At 36.6% G+C, this 18,011-nt stretch overlaps 1 long non-coding RNA gene and 1 pseudogene across 1 annotated transcript; both read left to right on the top strand.

Moving 5' to 3' along the window:
- On the top strand, positions 2,255-5,263 carry LOC109711621 (annotated as a pseudogene).
- Positions 9,738-14,195, top strand: LOC109711229. The gene is made up of 2 exons (XR_002216542.1): positions 9,738-11,382; positions 12,444-14,195. It is a non-coding gene; the product is annotated as an uncharacterized LOC109711229 (long non-coding RNA).

The following is an 18,011-nucleotide window of genomic DNA, read 5'->3' as shown; positions in this document are numbered from 1 at the left end:
TTTTTGATCTTTTCAAATATACTCTTCTATCATCACCAATATTTTTTATTTGCCTTAAGTTATGGGCAAAAGAGACATTTTGATTTTTTCTTTTTTTAAACTCTAGTAGATATTTAATATACGTTTAATCCAAATTAACTTAATGGGTGGTAACCGGGGATATTTTGGAATAATGGAGAAAGGGGTATATTGAAAAGAAAAAAAAACAAAGATAAATGAAATATTTCTGAAATTTTGAGAAATACATAAATAATTATCTCTAATAGTTATATCAACAAAAACTATAATTTCATTAGCTAAAAAAAAAACCAGAATATTTTTTTAAAAAAAATTGATTTGAAAGATATCAAGTTTAAAGAAGGTAAAAATGCACAAACCTTTTTAAACTATAACTCAATTTGAAATATATATATATATATATATATATATATATATATTATATTAGAAATTTTATTATTATTTTTTGAATTTTATAGAACTTCAGAAATACGCACTTGACCTTTAGTTATTTTAATTTATTAATTAAAAAATTATAAAAAATAATATGATTCGGAAAAAAAATTTTCTCAATTTATTATGGATACTCTAATGTTAGATAATAACATTAGAAGTTTTAGAGTTCAAATAGCTTAAAAAAAAAAATTAAGGCCCCGTTTGGATACCTCTAAAAACGTAGCATAGTTAAACTATGCTACGCTGGTAGAAAAATAATCCTATGAAGCGTTTGGAAGAAAAAAAAAAATGACGTAATTTTTGGAGTATAGTTATACTATACTCCAAAAAATGGAGTAAACTTACAACCCACTTTAACCAAAGAAAAAAAATTCCACCATTTTGGGCTCCTAAAGATTAATTAATTTCTAAATTTCAACATAAAATTTTAAATTTTAAATTTTAAAATTTTAAAATTCAATTTTAATTTTGATTTTAAATTTCAAATTTCAAATTTTAAATTTCAAAAAGTTCAAATTTCAAATTTCAAATTTCAAATTTCAATTTTAAAATTTCAAATTTCAAATTTCAAATTTCAAAAAGTTCAAATTTCAAATTTCAAATTTCAAAAAGTTCAAATTTCAAATTTCAAATTTCAAAAAGTTCAAATTTCAAATTTCAAATTTCAAATTTTAATTTTATTTTTAATTTTTAATTTTCAATCTTCAAAATTTAAATTTAAACTTAAATTTAAAATTTTAAATTTATAAATATGTAAATTTATAAATTATTAAATTTGAAATTTAAAATTTTAATTATAGATTTTTTAAATTTCAAAATTTAAAGTTTAAATGGTATACTTTAAGTTTTAAATTTTAAAGTTTCAAATTTCAAATTTGAAATTTCAAATTCCAAATTTCAAATTTCAAATTTAAAACATAAAATCTAATTTACTTTTTAAATTTTAAATTTTAAATTTTAATTTTATATTTTGAATTTTTATTTTTAATTTTTAAAATTTTATTTTTAAATTTTGAATTTTGAATTTTGAATTTTGAGTTTTGAATTTTGAATTTTAAAATTTTAGAAATTTAATTGTTATAAATACTATGGAATTGTATGATATGTATCCAAACAGCTTAAAAATGAAGCTGTGGAATTTTTTTGTAGTTACAGGATTCCGTATTTTATTTAGATCAAAATCATAGAATAAAAATTCCATGGAGTTTTTTGACTATCCATCCAAACAGGGCCTAAGAGTAAATTTTATCTAGGAAAAACTTTAAATACTATTCCTGTGATTTCACACTTTCTTACTTTAATACCCTATGATTTAAAGTGTATTAATTTAGTATCTTATAGTTTCATTTTTATCTTTGTATTATTGATTTCGCTAATTTTTTTTATTAAATCAGTGGCAAAATTAAAACTAAAGAATACTAAAGTGAATATTCGATAAATTTAGATAAGATATCTGAAGTTTTTTTGTATATAATTTAACGAAATATTAACGGAAAAATTGACGAAAAAATAAAAATAAAACTACAGGACACTAACTTGATATACTTTAAACTATAGAATATTAAAGTGAAAAAGTACGAAACTACCTAGTGGTATTTGAAGTCCACCTTTTTATCTAATATATTTTAGATTAGATTCGTACATTAAAATAGAAAAAAAAATTAAAATTCACTGAAGAATCTATTTCAGAATAATCTGTAGGTGATGGTTCTCTATGCAATTTTGCTTGCAACAGCAAAATGGTCTCCAGCTTGAGTTAGCGCTTATTACTCTGTCTCAAACCCCTCCAAAATCCAAAAAGGAGCCTCCCCACTCCCCCAGTCCCCCTCTCTCTCTCGCTCTGAGATTCCGCCCCTTTCACAACCCAACAAAATATTAAAACACTAAAACCAACCCCACCCCAGTATCCTCCCCAACATCTCACCAAACCCTTCCTCTTCCCCCTTTCCCTTCTTTCCCTTCTTTCCTCCCCCCACCTTTTCAATTCAACACTTTCGCTTCTCAACACCACCACCTCCTCCACTTTTTTCCTACCAAAACACATCCCCTTCCCCTCCCCTCCCCTCCCCTCCCCGGTCAACATTAGCTAGTCCACTTCCCACCCAATAAAGGAAAAAAAAAAAAACTGGATATTATTAATGTGTTGAAGAAGAAGAAGAAGAAGAAGAAGAAGGAGGAGGTAAAAGTGAATCAAATCGAAGGGATGATGCGGGACGAGGACGAGGACGCGGCGGCGGTGGCGAGCCTGACGGCGGCGCGGCGGTCGCTGGGGGCGGGGCTGGAGAAGTCGCGCGCGCTGTCGGCGGCGCTGTCGCGGGCGGGGCCGCGGCTGGGCGAGATCCGGCAGCGGCTGCCGTCCCTGGAGGCGGCCGTCCGCCCGATCCGCGCCCGGCGCGAGGCGCTGTCGGCCGTGGGGGCCACCATCGACACGCGCCGTGGGACCGGCCAAACCTCCCACCCACGCCGCCGCCGTCGTGCTGAAGGTGTTCGACGCGGCTGCACTGGGGCTCGAGCCGTCGCTGCTTCCGACCCCGCCACGAGAACCTCCCGGCTACCGCCTCCTCGCCGCTCCATCGAGGAGGCCCTCCGCTTCCTCTGCCGAGAACGCGGTCCCCTGCATGGTCACGCACATCCTCGGACTTCCTCGCCGCCACTCCTCGCCCCCCGTTCCTCGTCCGACCTAAGGTCACCATTCCTTCCCTCTCCGCCGCCGACCCTCGACGGCAGCTCCTCTTCCGCCGCCCTCGACAAGCTCGAGTCCTGAGTTCCGCCGCTCCTCGCGACAAACTCCGCCCCGCTCCCCGCGCCGCCGGCGCCATTCCGCCGCCGCCGCGAGCCGCCATCGCCCGTTCCGGATCCCGCCGTCCGCGCGTCCAGAAGCTCCTCGCCATCCCGGCCGCCCTCTGGCGCCAAACCGGCCGCCCTCGACCGTGCGTGTGCGGCCTTACGTCCGACGTGTGCGCGGGTCCACACCGCGTCCGGGCTCGGCCTCGGCTACCTCGACGAGGCCTCCGACGCCGACGACGCGCAGGCCCTCGGCCCGCTCGTCGAGCGCTGGGGCCGGCACCTGGAATTCGCCGTCAAGCACCTCTTCGAGCCCGAGTACAAGCTCTGCGCCGAGGTGTTCGAGCCCGACGCGGGCGCCGCGTGCTTCGCCGACATCGCCGCCGATGCCGGCATCCTTGCCTTCCTCCGGTTCGGGCGCGCCGTGGCGGAGACCAAGAAGGACCCCATCAAGCTCCTCCGCTGCCTCGAGATCTTCAACTCGCTGAACAAGCTGCGGCTCGACTTCAACCGCCTCTTCGGCGGCAGGGCCTGCGCCGAGATCCAGAACCAGACGCGCGACCTCATCAAGCGGGTCGTCGAGGGGGCGTGCGAGATCTTCTGGGAGCTGCTCGTGCAGGTGGAGCTGCAGAGCTACACGCCGCCCCCGGCCGACGGCGCCGTCCCGAAGCTCGTGAGCTTCATTACCGACTACCTCGGCCGCCTGCTCAGCGACGAGTACCGCCCGGTGCTCACCCAAGTGCTGGTCATACACCGGAGCTGGAAGCGCGAGAAGTTTCACGACAAGTTGTTGTCCGAAGCGATCTTGAAGATCGTCGCCGCCCTCGAGACCAACTTCGATAATTGGTCCAAAGGCTACGACGATGACGATGCGGTGCTTTCCTACCTCTTCATGATGAACACGCATTGGCATTTCTTCAAGCACCTGAAAGGCACCAAGCTCGGGGAGTTGCTAGGCGATCCGTGGCTGAGGGATCACGAGCAGTACAAGGAGTATTATGCCGCCATGTTCTTGAGGGAGAGCTGGGGGAAGCTCCCGTCTTTGTTAAGCAGGGAAGGCCTCATCCTGTTCTCGGGAGGAAGGGCCACGGCTCGAGACTTGGTGAAGAGGAGGCTAAAATCATTCAACGAGAGCTTCGACGAGATGTATCAGAAGCAATCGAATTGGGTCATATCGGACAAGGACTTGAGAGAGAAGACGTGCCATTTGGTCGTGCAGGCGATCGTGCCCGTGTACCGGAGCTACATGCAAAATTACGGGCCTTTGGTCGAGCAGGATGCGAGTGCGAGCAAGTACGCAAAGTACACGGCCCAGGACTTGGAGAAGATGCTCGGGTCGCTCTTTCAGCATAGGCCGGGTAAATCCCGAAGCTTTAGGGTCAGACACTCGAATGGCAAGGTTAATAGCATGGTATCGAGCCCGTACCGATCATCTCCTCCTGCGGTGGTTTGAGCAAAAAACTTTCAAGAGGAACAAACATTTCCCTCTAGTCCAAAATTTCATTTATGGGTCTTGCAGAAATTGAACGCCGGGCTTATGCATTATGTTGAAATTCAAGAGGAATCAAGGGTTGCCACCTTTATGTCAAAATGATTTCAAATGGTTAATGCTGAGCCAGGTAAGAAAGCTACAACATTGGGCGCAAAGCTTAGCGTCGCCGATTATAAGAAAAGTTGTAGAATGTTCATAAGCTTCGTAGGAAAGGCAAGGCTGGCATTGATGATAAGACTGGCTCCCCCAGACATTTCCGGTAGAGGTTTCTTTCCCTCCTCAAACTGTGCTCTTTCCCTTCTATAGGGTTAACTTTCGTATTATACTTATCATGTTAGGCTTTTAGGTGGGGAAAACCTACATGTATTATGTGCTCCTGTATGTCAAATTCATTGTTTTAGGTGGGTATGGAAGTCTTACAATTCATTTTTTTTCTTTTTGTACCTCAATGTGTAGTTTCATGAAGATATAATGAATTTTAGGAGCTGACAAAGTACATGCTTTAGTTGGTAAGAGAACTTTGATTTTTAGCTATGCCATTAGATGATCATACATTTTCTAATAATTGGGTCGAAATTCTGTTGCTAGCATGAAGTAGCTCGTGTCCTCAATATACAGCTGTTATATCCTTTACTGCCGGTATATTGATATTCATTCTATTTTGGTGTCGATCTGGTTTTTCACAGTAATGTACTTAATCACATGAAAGTGGTATTGTGGACTAGCGGAATTCTAGGCAAGAGGGAGCGAAGAGCTCAGCTAAGCTCTATGGGATAGAGATGTTACCTTAGAATATAACCTGTAGGCTCAAATGCAGGAAATCCCTGTAAATATTATACTCCTGAAAGCTTAACATTTACACCTTTGGCCTATGAATCAAGTGATAAATATAACCTGATGGAACACTGGCGAAAGAGCTATGGTCATGAAACCTTATAGTTAAACCTTTCGGGCGATAATTATTGGTTTTAGCATGTCAGGAAGATGAGGGGGAAGCGGGCAAAATGAAAACTGTTATATTTGTAGTCAGCTTTTCTGCAATTAAGCAAAAGCAAAACCACTAATGAAAAGAACCTCCTTTTTCTGGATCAGACTTGAGCTCCACTTTACTGATTTGCACGCGTATCAAGAAATATTTCAACTTTCTAATACCAAAACTTGGACTCCTGTCAAACCATTTGAGGAGGTGATCGAGAATCAAGATTAGTGCTGGGCCCTTTGGACTGTTACACTAAAAAGCATGAACAGTTCTTGACTTGAGGGCCAGCATATCACTTCCAAATGTCACCATATCTTCTTTTCTGTTGGTCTAAATCAATACCACTGTGTCTTTATTAGGTATGGATGTTGCTCTTGGCTTGTCTCAAACTTGTCTTAGGCCATAGCGGCTCTTTCCCTATGATTCTGTCTTTTTCTGCATCTTTCACTGGTTTTTAAATTCAATAGATAGAGGCTATGTGAGCAGTTTTCTATTTTAGTTGTAGCGATTTACAAACTTTGCTCTTGAGCCTCTTAAAACTCTTTTCCATAACAAGGGGATTGGGGATTAGCTGCATAGTGTCCTTGATGTTAGCGTGCCTCAGGAGCTTGACTTTGGCTTTTAGATTAGCATGATAAAGATATTCTATCCTCCTATGGCTCATTATATTGTTCTAATAGGTATCTTATTAGTTGCACAATGTAAACTTTGCTTACCAAGACATCCTTAGGGAATAGGCGTCACCATGTGGAACTCCTTGTTGCAGGCTTTTCAGTCAGATCCCTTTCCCATAGTTATGCATTGTAGTTCAGTTCACGATGAAACAATGAGTTGCTGATTACACTAATGACAAAGTGCAATAATTGTCTCAACAACAAGGTTTAAAGTGTCGTAGCATTGAGGCGTGCCGCTGTCTGTCTGGCACGGTACGGCACCGGCACGTTTCCATGCCGACACATGGTACGCTTGCGTGCCGATAGATACGCATGACCTCCTACAAGCACGCTTTGGCACAAATTTATTTCAATTTTTTTGATTCCAATAAGCTCTTATAATATTATTTTGAAAAATTTAATCAAATAATTATGAATATTTGCAATGTATAATTTACTGTACTCATCAATTAACGTACTTGTAAGTTTTTTTGTATGTAAAGTACAACTATATCTGATACAGAATAGAAAGTTTTGTAGGTTGGAATTTTTAAAATGCAAAGATATCTTTCTTTCTTTCTTTTGACCATATTATAGTCTTTCTTTTATAAAATACAAAAAAATAATTTTTAAAATAATTTTAAAAATTATTTGAAAAAAATTTTTTTTGATTAATTTTTTTCCAAAAATTATTAGATCTATCAAAAAAATTAAGCAATAAATTATATGACAAATAAATTAAATAAATTTAAGTATCAATTGATTTAATTTAGGTTTTAATTTTATCAGTATTTTCAATCTTCTAACGCAAAAATAAAATTTTATATTTGATGTGCATCAAAATTTGTTTATTGAATTCGATTTTGTTCTCCTAATTCGCCAAAAGTTTCGCGATACGACAAATTTTGATAAAATAATTTGTGAAGAAAAAAGGATGTCTGTGCCGCCCAAGGCCGCAGCCCACCATTGACACCCGGGGGGGGAGAGTGGCTCAAGCCCTCTGCTTCCACCACTGACATCCGAGGGGTTTGCGGGGGGGCTTCACTCCCCGCGGTATGGATCGGATATGTAAATTAAAAATTTGCCTGTATATTAATAAATAAAAAAATTTAAATTATAATTTTTTTGACTTACCTAAAAAGTAGATCTTCGATTTGCAATGTCTTTGGGGGATGTGGGGTATCTAGATGTTTCTTGGTACCCCAAAAAACAAAACAAAAAGGAAAAAAAAAAAATCACACGCACACAGTGCCGCGGCACGGAGTGGGGGGTCCAAGACACCCCCTGTACGGTACGTGCCGCCCCGTGCTGTACGTTATGGGGTAGGACTTTAATCCTTGGTCAACAATATACTCGTATATTCTCATGAAGCCTGAGGCTAGGACAGCCATATCCAGACTTGAGACATGGGGATGCAACAGGTAACTCTGTAGAGGTAGGAAAATGAGACTCCTATTATATGATTTTGGGGGAGGGGGATAGTGGGAGCTATGGCCTCTCGTCAGCACCATGTAGCTAGCTAGTGCCATAGGGTTTGTATCTGCTTTTTCCTTATATCATGGATTTATATGAACTTTCCAGTGCTTTTTCTGCTACCTGCTAAGATCTTTGTATTAAAATGTTCACAATTATTCTTCTTGATCCATTATGAGGAGTTGAGATGATGAAAAATTCAGCCTTTCTGAATTGAACTTTTGTGTAAAAAACCATAGATTCTAGTGAGGATCTCAAATTCCACATTATGAATCCTATTTTGTCTGTATTATTATAGGTCGGAGCGCGCTCAAAATGCCAAATCTTTATTTACCGTCACGACAAAATTTATTCGACATTTAACACATGCACTGTGGACGCAAACTGCAAAGTGACTTAATGATATTTTGGCATGCATTGTTTGGATCTTTATATTGGAATTCTTTTTGGTTTTTTGGACAAATGAATAGTATGTTGCAGGTCAGTCTGTCACCTCCTATCTTAAATGTCAAATATTAAGTAGAAGGTGTGGTGCACCTACTAATACGCAAAAACGTTTTGAAGTATGGTAGATAAGATGTCTTTTTTGGGGGCAAATGCTGTCTTTTTTTATATTTAATTTAGCTACTAAGAACACTGTTTATTCTGCTTTATGCAATTTCTTCTAGAACGTAAGAAAAGAATATCAAGAAGAAATATGAGGGTGAGCAGCATATGCGAGTCTGTTTACTAATCCAAAACTATTTTTGTTGGGCATTGTGTATCAACAACGATAATTAACAGATATAATCAACAACATGAAGACAGAATACACAAATTTTAGTGAAGAAAAGAATATCAAGAAGAAATATGAGGGTTGAGCAGCATATTCAAGTCTGTTATTAATCCGAAGCTATTTTTGTAGGACATTGTGTATCAACAGTTAGAATCAACAAAACTTAAACAGAATACAGAATTTCAAGTGATATACTTGAAAATATCATGAGGCATAGTGTATCACCATTTCTAGTAAAATTGCGCCGAAAAATTGTGGAAATGATTTGTCGAAAACTCGAAATACCAATGAAGTTCTATATATCAAATTTCATATTTAACTGCGCAAGTTGCTAATCTTAGCCATGCAGTGTTGAACCTTCTTATATTGTCTTAAATGCATGATACTTGGCAGCTTGCACATCTTCTTATTATATGGAACTTATGCCATTTGTAACTGCTGCCAACATCGGGTGGTCAAACAACTGCATCCCCTTGTAGGAGCGCATATGTGATTACATGCATTGACTTTTAGAACACTGGTTTGGAATCAAATTGAGTAGAATTGGATTTATTAAAACTCAATAATTAAGTGATTTCACTCGTAAATGTTTTTATTATTGGAATAATGTTGAACTTACTAAAATCTTCTTTCTCATGTGCACCCTACTTGTTTGTTGTAATCAAATAAAAGCGTTGCAATTTAAAAGTGTAGGTTTTTAGTGTACTTTAACTCTCCTTCCCGTCACTGTTATTGTCAAGTTGAGACTTCTGTTCTTTTTGGGGTTGTGAGGCAGCCTTGAGTGCCTTATTAGTTGGTGGTCACTGATCCTAAGAAGCACAGACCCGCACTCCTCCCCTTTTGGCACTTTTAATGTTTTTTTAACTATGTTGAACAATATTCGTTGGCCTTGATATATTGTCTGAAGTGGATAGATTGGAGAAAGACAATGGCAGCATGTCATATACCAGTTGACTTGTTATATATTATTAAATTCTGTTACATGGTTATTCTGTCTTCTTTCCTGCAAATGGGATAGATTACCAAACCTACATTTACCTAGCATACTGCATTTCCTTGTCAATGGGCTAACTAATACCATCACTTTCTTCGCATTGGCTATTTAATACCATCGATTTCCTCATCATTTTTTTATGTTCGAACTACAATTAAAAGATTATATAATCTTATTGAGTAAAGTAACAAATGAAGAATTGTTTCTCATTGTTTCATATTACTTGCCATGCTATAATCGCATGGTGGTGTCTTCAAAACCTTTATTTTTTGAAGCTGAATGTTAATGCTTGGACCTTGCAATTTGAAGGTTACTTTCTGATGAGCTGGAACCTAATCCTCATAAAATTGTATCACTGTCTACGATCTATCGACTGCTCTTGAAGTGATATTGTGATCTTTTATAAACTGTGAAGCGCAAACTGAGAATACTGTTCATGTGTATGCTGTCATGACTGCATGCTGTGCTCAAGTGGTAGACATGTTTATCATCTATTGCAGATTTTTGGCAGGTTTATTTAAGTTGATTGTAGTCCCTTATATCGAAAACATTATATGCTTTGCAAATTGTTTTAATTGTCCTGAAATAGGTAAAACTTACATCTATTTTGCCTTTAATTATCTTTATTTGCTTTGTCGCCAGATCAAAATCTCAGTCATATGTATGCTGCTTTTCATACCGATCACTTTCTTTCTTACATTAATGTCATCTTTTTTCTGTTTTAACTTGCATGAATCTTATCCTCTCCACCTTTTGTCATTATTCTTTAAATCTGGCATTCCTTTGAGATGTTTGGGCTTAATACCTGATGGATCTGTTGGTAGTGTAGCAGCTTTTGAGCTATGCTTCTGCCTTAGGTAGGACAACTAGCAGATTTCTTCAAGTCGGTTTTGATGGCTTGCACTTAGCAGTTATGATGAAGTTATCCAATTTTTCCCAAATTTCGCAAGATTTTTCATTCACTTCAGATCAGTGATTTAGATGTTCACAATCTGCTTAAAATTCAATGAAGAACACACACCATTGTGAGTTTGGCATCGCGTGGAATCTTAAGTCAACACATTGGAGGTGACATTTCACTACGCATCGCAATATATTTTTGAGTTAACATTGATACAGGTTTGGTGGCTTGCTGATTCAGTTGTATAAGTAGTGCAGTCGATCATTCTCATTTTTCGTTGGTTTATTCTCAAATAGATGATCTTAGCTGCCTAAGGTCGAAAGCTAAACTGCTATCTCTTGTGGTGCATTATGCGCAGCCAACTGGAATACAAAGGTTTCTTTTGGGACACCTTGAGTTTGAGTAACACTTCTTACCCATATTCAGTTTGTATAGTTATTTAGATTTCTGTTTAGATTATAATCCGTGAGATTATCAAACAATAGTCTCTCTTTTGCTGTGGTGCTGCCATTGGGACAAACTTATCTACTTGCGCCGTGCAGTTAAATCTTCGATTGCGTTATCACGGGCTAACTTTTATTCTTCAGATTGCTGCAGCTTCTCCATGCCACCATGCAATTTTAGCTGCTGTCTTCCTTACCTTTATTTACTGCCTTCTTCATCAACGAGGTAAGGAAGTCTTTTATTTGGTTACTTTTACCATTTGAATCGTATTGGTTTCCTTGTCAAGATTGTTAATTACCTCCAAGTAATAAGTGACTTTTCCGCTAATCGAAGATTTTGAAATTGTCAAATTTCTATTTCTTCCGATGAGTTGATGGAAGAGCCAACAAGCAATGGTAGGAAGCTTATGTATTATACATCATCAATCATTCAAGGTACTAATAGGTTAGCTCATTTTTGTTTTTAAATTCATATATATTTTTTAAATTTAATTTCTATCTGCTTTTATTTTGGAATTTTGCCTAGTGATGCATTTCTTATTCTAATTTCGTTACTAAGCTCGCACTCGATATTTAGAACTACACCTACAAAAGCTTCCTACTCAACTAAACATTTTAGCCCTTTCATGAGGATTTAACAGAGTTTATGTTGTTTTTCTTTTTAAGCGGTGTATAATGTTCACTGGCGGTCTAGATGATGTCTAACTAATATCTTCTCTCCAAGTTGATTTTCTTCTAGTGACTGACCTTGCTGCTTACTCTATAGACTCCCCCAGTTTTCTGCATGCATAATACTAACAAATAATCCACTTGGAGAAGGAAGACAAAGTAGGCAAATAGAAGCAAAAGATGTATGCTAATATAACTCCATTGAATTTGTCACATATTTTTCCAGTAGATCCTATAAATTTTGTAGATCCTATAAATTTTGTGATAAGATTCATCTATTTCTTCACACGGCATATGTAGAAGGTATGCAGCCCGAGTCCTCTGCTAGTCTTGGCATTTGTTTATTGATACGAGAATTTTAACTGGCATCCGAGTTCTGTATTATGAAAAATTGTTGCTTGCGCTAGACAGGTTGTTTTCTGTATTTCTGAGAGAAATCAGTTCTGTAGACTCTAGCTGTGTCCGAGCTATTGAAAATCCTGTTCATTTCGTTGTAAAAGCTTCCCTTCTGAAAACAGCTTTTGACTTCAATTTTCGGCGGCATCAATTCTAGAGTTGCCGAAGTAGGACACGAGTTTCTGATTAAATGTGTCATCTGAACGTTCGTATATAAATTGGTTTCGCTGCTCGAACTACAGAGAATCTTTCTAGCATGTCAACCCCTTATTTAGTAACCATTTGTATCTTTAGTTTGCCCCTCCGAATGAAGCATGCAACATGTCAATAAGAAACAATTTACCTTTGGGGCAAGTGTTACTGGTAGAACTAAATGGCTATTGCATTGTTGAACACTCCTTGCTGTCGCAACATATCTTTTATCAATGCAGGTTTAAATGTTGCAGGGCTGTAACATTAATGTGAGAAAACGTACGTCAGAGTCCTTGAAGTATGTCTCCATCACAAATGTAATTTCTGAAAAATCAGTACCATTTTACATCTACGTGAATTGCTTGACTTGATTTTGTCAATAATATTTTTTCTCATGAATCAATGATAATATGCTGTTGCAAACTGATACTTCCGGTTTCAAAGGTACATGCAATTGTACTAGTACTTCTGATATCTAATTTTTTTGGGAAACTAAGAGGACCACATATTAGCGAGCTAAGGTCAAATTCTACTATATTGTTATTTGTTCTTTTAGATTTATCTTGAAATAATTCTCTCTTTTTCTTGCCCATAAACTAAGCATAATCCTTTAGAGGGTGGATAGTGCTAGTCAGACCTGCTGTATCTGTTCTTTGCCTTGCAATTTTAGGTGGATTCGTCCTGATTATGTAATTTATTTATGTTGCATGACATACTAAAATTTGCTGTATTGCTTGTAATATCTCGGCAAGTTTGTTACTTGACAGTTAACATACATTACATTAGTTTGCCTCGTTAAACCTTCCCATACTCATAAATTATTCAGCTAAAACTTCTGTAAAACTTAGGGCTTTCAACTTTTATATGCTTCAACAGTTTTATGCTTGTTGGCATGTACCTTTTTGAGTGCCGCCACACGTGCGCGCACATGCGGTAGTCATTGTGAATGAATCATCCTCCATACTAGAAGATTTTAGATTTTAGATTTTAGATTTTATTTGCGTTCTTGTAGCTTCTTTCTAGTGCTTGTATAACTGTGCCTCTTCTAATCCTTTATTGCAAACTCAATGCAAGTCAAAATTTTCTTGATTTGTTCTGTATAGCAATAAAGTAAATCTCTCTCTCTCTACTTTCTTTGTGGTCACCTGGCACTTGACCTATAAGAACTTCTGTATTTCGGATTGGATAGGATAAAATAAGAGAGAAATGCTTAAAACAGAGAAGTTAGCAATTTTGAAGTTATCAGCAGTTGCAAAAGGAATCTAATTAGGTCAAATAATCCCGGTGGAATAAGGCTATGAAAACCCAGCGAAAATCCTTCTCCTTTCCACTGGCTCTGCCCATTGCCAATCGTGAACTCTTGCGTCTCCTTGTTGCTAACCTTTCCTATCGCTCTGCAAGATATTCCAGATTATGTAAAATCGTTGTCTGAGCTGATATTTCTATCTCAGAAGAGCTTAGAAGTGACTACTACTTGAGCATCAACAAATATAAAACTCTATTATGGGTATTCCTCTTTTGGATCACTTTATGATATCTGAGGAGTGTGAGGATTCTACAGAGAACACTTAATTTTATTGAAGATTGGTCGGCATAACATGTACCTCACTTGATTGTTGCAAATTGCATGGCGTCATCGGGCATCTTCAGTTTGGCGTAACTCATGGCGAAGAACTTTTGAAGTTTCAGTGTAAGTAGGTACTTTTATTATTTGTTTCGGTAAAAAGTAGAAAGAATAATATATTTGCAGATCTGCCAATACATCAATTTTGATGTAAGATGACTTGGTTTCAGTTGGAGGGAAGTTAGCTTACAAAGATAGTAAATACTATTAGAAAGGATTTTCAGAAGTTCATTTACAAAGTGCTGAAAAATTGGTAACTGGGGTCTAAACAAATGATGAAAATGCTTGAAATTATTGTTAATGTCAGTGTAAATTTGGTGATTTTGAGTTGCAGTAAAAGAGAGATCTCAAATGTTTCCTTGTTTAACTTGTAGATCAGATGTGCTTAATACATATACATAGAGGCATAGCTATTATGTTCAAAATATTTAAGTTTGGCTTGGGTTGATCATATTTGGGCCAAAGTAATATGGGCCTTTCGCTGCGCGCATGTGCGTTGAATAGACTTACGAATATTTGTTGTAATGATCCAGCCCACCAGCACTAAGAATTCGTGTATCCAAACTACTCGGTCCAAAATGCGTCAGTCTAATTATTAGAATTAGTGTAATCGTCACAATCATCACATGTAATTCTTTTACAGTATTTCATTTTATCCGATGTGGGATTATAGGAGTGTGACATACTATTTCTGGTTCTAAGCTTTGACGTTCTCGTCAGCTCAATCGCATATATAGTTCAAGATCATCAGACGATATGAGGCCTACCTCACGCTTTTTGCTAGTGAATCAGCTCAAATAGAAACTATAATTATTCAGTCCGCTAGCATTAATAATGCGTTGGGCTCAAACTACTAGTCAAAAATACTTAAGTCTAGTTATTAATATTAGCGTGCTTGTCAGGTATAAGCCCTTCACGCTCTTTCATATTATTCGATGTCGGATTATTGGAGTGCCATAGCAATTTTTTGCTAGCTTAAGTTTTCAGAAAAATAATGGTTGCTTCACATTGTATTAGAGTAGAAGATTCTTAGCACTAGGCTCATATTTTTAGTTAATTTCCTCTATTTAATTTAAGTCACATCTTGTGTTTATTAAAAAATTTGGTGAAAAGCCCTTGCTTTACTGTAAGGGCATTTTTGCTGAAACTTCAGCTTTTTAATCAAGCAGAGAAACCCTCTACCTCTCATTTTGGGAAATCAGACTGAAAATTTTAGTATTATTATTTTGGGTTAATTGCATACAGCTCCCCATAAACATATCAAACAGGAAATATATTCATATAAAGTTTAACTTTTTATTTTTATCCGTGCAAAAGTTCAGTGATATTCATATTTGCCCCTCTGGTTTGTTACGTTAGAGCACGGTTTATTTTTAAACAGCAGATAAGCGAAATGATATTTTTGTTCTTATAAATATATTTCTTCAAAAATTGCAACGGTTAGAATTATGTTTCTTCTAAAAAAAAATTTTATCCAATAATATAAAAAGGGCAAAAATATAAATTTAACTCATTCGCTAATTAGGATTAAGTATTTTACTTATGATTAACTACATTTTTCTAACGGATCATAACAGTAGGAGTATATATATTTGAATATATTAGGATTTTTGCAGGAATAAAAATAAAAAGTTGAATTTTTTAGAAATATATCTGCTATTCGATATATTTACAGAGAGTTGTATGCAATTAACCGCATTATGTTTTGGAAAACTTCACCACAGTACTTTTGTGTTATTTAATACAACAAAAGAGGATACACAATTTGGACCTATACTTGGTGGCAACCACTTACATTCAACCAAACACATTCTGAGAGGTGATAGACCCTTTACCACCTCCAATAACTCTATTTGCATTATGGAAATAACTATTATCAGATGCATGTAAATAGTCTCCCTACCCTGAGAAGTGATAGCCTTTTTACTACCTCCAATGATTCTATCTGCATTAAGAAAAAAAATAAAGAAAAAAAAGTTGTATCAGATGCATCCATATAATACTATTTTCAATAAAAAAGAGCCAAATGTATCTGATACTATTTTCAATAAAAAGGTGTCAAATGAGTGATATATAGCGCATGTTGACTGAACCATTAACATTTAAACACTTAACTGGTTAGACCCATTAAGTTAGGAGCAAAAATTGATACACACTACAATAAAAACGGTCTATAGCGACACTTTTAAATATAGGTACATGTCAAAAAAGTGCTTCTAGCTAAAATTACCGACACTTTTAAAAAGTGTTGCTATATATGGGGTCGCTAGGTATATAGTGACAGTTAAAGAGTGTCGCTATAACCTAAAAGAGTGCTGTTAATTTACGAATACTTATTTAAGCATTTAGCAACCGCCGAAACTCTATCTCGTTGGCTGCGGTGGCGGACGAGGAAGACAGGAAAGGCTCTTCGTCTAGAATTTCAGTGGATTGAGTGAAGAGAGAAGAAAAGATGGTAATTGATTTTTCTTTTTTTTTTTTCTTTTCTGTTTGTAATCGGGCCAAATGGACTGGGTGTGGTGGGTTGAGTAGAGTAATCTTTTATTTTTGGTTGAATTGGGCTTTATATTTAGGCATTAGTAGATGTGTTTTTAAGTTTTAGCATAAATGGGACACTTACTCAAAAGTGTCCCAAACATGTATTCCTATAACCTAATTCTATTGTAGTGACATCATTAACTCATCTTTTTTTTTTTCCTTCTTCCGAGAGATAGGTAGCACACTACTGGCTTCATTTATTTCATTTAGAAATAAACTTAACTAGAAATGTGAATCAACTAGGATTCGAACTTGGGTCTCGGATATCAATCACCAAGTCTCTTGCCACTTGCTCTAGGGATCTTATTAAAAATCATTTTAGCTACATCTAATATAAGTTTTTTCTTTTTCCTGCATTCAAACAGTCATGCAGGAAATGAAACCACATGGAACTCTCTTTCTATCTCTAGATATCACAGTACAAACTCTCTTTCTATCTCTAGATATCACAGTACAAACTAGGACAAAAATGAGAAATTATGTTGTAGTAGAAAAAAAAAAAAGAGTGGTTAGGTTGTAGTTTCTAAAAAGTGGGGACAAGAACATTTTGTACTCTTTTCCAAGGAAATATTTTAGTATGGAATCCTATCTAAAACACTAAAATATTTCTTCTGAATAGAAAATTAACAAATCATCCATCTTTGTTCCCCTTTCTCTTTCCACAATATCCTTGCTTTTTTGACTAAATTAGATAATGCAAAAATTTACCTACAAGCAAAAGATTTTGGTGCACCTTTTTGCCTCTTGCATGACAAGCTGTGACTAAAATAAATAGAAATTTATGCATGCATTATGCCCATACACTTTTGACTGGTTATGTAATAATGAGATCTGAGATACTTTATATCTGATATTTTATTTTATAATAGTAGATAATATTGAAAAAAAAATAATGGATCATGAAATGGTCTTTTATATAGCTGCAGCGCCACATTATCTATACCTCAACCAATCAAATTTTTTTTCTTTGAGGGAAAATATAATTTTTTTTGAAAAAAATTATGATGGGATCGATGGATCGATGAACTTCAGGAGCATAGTTTGATTGGTTGGGAATATAAATGACGTGGTGTCAACGTCATATTTTAGATTTTTTTTTTAATCATTTAGAGACTATGATAATCATGGCATATAGAGTTTTTGTAAAATTATTATTTCAACAGATTTTGTAGAAATGCCTAAACTTTTTTTTAATGAAAAGCTAGCTCTGCGGAAAAAATTTATGACTGATGATAAAAAAGGAAATTGCAACATTAGTTATTGTTTATCTGTGAGTGGAAGCCATTATGGTTTGAGGATACTGTAGAGAAGCTTTAAATTAGATATTTTATTTTGAGAATCCAAATTACATGGCCAGTACGTGCCGCTTTGATTGTTTGATCCTACTCCTGCTTTTTATCAATTGCCATCTCAAATATATATAGTATTCGATAAACTGAAAAGTGTATAGCTTCTACTGCAGCAGTAATCAAAAATGAGATTTAGAGGCTCAAAAATAGAAGTTTCAATTTAGTATTTCTACTTTTGCCGCAAAGATTGTCTATTGAATAAATTATTATAACATTTTTTATTATAGAATTGACTTTTTAAGAAAACCTATATTTTTTAGAAACTAAACAGATGAAAAATATTTTTTCAATTAAAA

Source organism: Ananas comosus, linkage group 6 (genome assembly GCF_001540865.1).
Source record: "Ananas comosus cultivar F153 linkage group 6, ASM154086v1, whole genome shotgun sequence".
Classification (NCBI taxonomy): Eukaryota; Viridiplantae; Streptophyta; class Magnoliopsida; order Poales; family Bromeliaceae; genus Ananas; species Ananas comosus.
The sequence above is the reverse complement of the archived record's forward strand: the minus strand, read 5'-3'. Positions and strand labels throughout refer to the sequence as shown.